This window comes from Dipodomys ordii, unplaced genomic scaffold (assembly GCF_000151885.1).
Source record: "Dipodomys ordii isolate 6190 unplaced genomic scaffold, Dord_2.0 Scaffold12, whole genome shotgun sequence".
NCBI classification, from domain to species: domain Eukaryota; kingdom Metazoa; phylum Chordata; class Mammalia; order Rodentia; family Heteromyidae; genus Dipodomys; species Dipodomys ordii.
The window spans coordinates 1,058,045-1,059,480 of record NW_012267228.1 but is presented as its reverse complement, the minus strand read 5'-3'; positions in this window follow the sequence as shown (position 1 = coordinate 1,059,480).

Genomic DNA, 1,436 nt, shown 5'->3' with positions numbered 1-1,436 from the left:
AGGGGCTGCCGGGGGAGACTTGGACCCGCAGATTCCTGAGGGCTGGCCACGCGTGGGAGGCGGGGTGTGGCAGCTGAGCTCCGCGGCGGCCCTCACCGCTCTGGAAGGTCCCTAGCCACAGGCGTGCTCTCTGAGGACCCTCGGGACACGAGGACGTGGGCCTGACTCGCTCACAGGCAGCACACCGCGCGTCAGGCCTCACCGCGTCTGGCTGGGCGCCCCGCACGCGCGCACCGCTTGCGGACACCCCCATTCTCAGCACCTTGTGGCAACTCTCACTCTGCCCTTCTCCCTGGCACCCGCCCAGGCGGTGATTGCCCTGGGGTGGCGGGGTGGGATGTGAGTACAGCCGGCACTCCTCTCATGGACAGATGGCGGGGTGTCCATGAGCACCTGCCTGGTCAGCCCTGAGCCGCCATGGTGGGGGGGGGGGCAGGGAGGCGGGCGCCCAGCCAGGGCAGGCCGGGGGCAGCCTGCCATCTGTGCCCGGAGCCTGGGACCAGCTGCGCCCGCCCGTCAAGCCCAGGGGTGGGCGGACTCCCTCCTCGCACGGCACGAGGGCCTTCCCAAAGTACTGGTGAGAGTCCACGCCGCAAACGGGGCCATGTTCCCCAGTCCTGACGCGAGGGGACAGAGCCTCACTACCGGGAGGGGGTGGGGGGCGCTGCTGTGAGCCTCCGGGCCCCCGGGCCCTGCCTGGCCGGGACCCTGCATTCCGTGCCACCTTGCTGAGATCTGGGGTTGTTCAGTGATAGGGGATTTGAACTCAGGGCCTCACTCAGGACAAGGCAGCCACTCTGCTGCTGAACCACACCTCCAGCCCTGTTTTTCCCTGGCCATTCCGGGAGCCACTGTCTCATCTCCCTCGGGTGTGTGTATCTGGGCCGCATTCCGCCTATTTTAGACTTCCTGTCCTTGTTGGCATGAGGAGCTGCCGCCACTGTGGCCAGCTTCCCTCGGTGGAGACGGAGGCTTGCTGGCTTTTCCGCTTGGGCTGGCCTTGAACTGCCATCCTCCCTTCTCAGCCTCCCAGCTGGGATTCTAGGTGTGAGCCACCGGTGCCAAAGTAACCTTAGACTTAAGCACTATTTCCAGACTGAAACCAAAGGTCTAGGAGGGCAATGGGTCTGAGTCCCAGGGCAGCCAGGAGCAGCCCTGGGTGTAGGCTGTGTGTCTGTAGGCGCCCCGGGGAGGGCTGAGCAGAGAAGCCACCCTCTGAGAGCCCTGTCCAGCCACAGACTACGGGGCTGGGGCCTTGGACCTCGTGTGGAGCCAACAGCCAGCGCCAGCTGTGTCTCCTTTAAGTGCAGAGCCCTGGGCAGCACAGGGCGGCGGTGCCGGCCAGTGGGTGGGGGCTCACCTCTGGCTCCTCCCAGGGAGCCAGGCGGGCCGTGGAGTGGCTCCAGTTGGTGGGCAGCCGGCAGGACAGCGGCCAC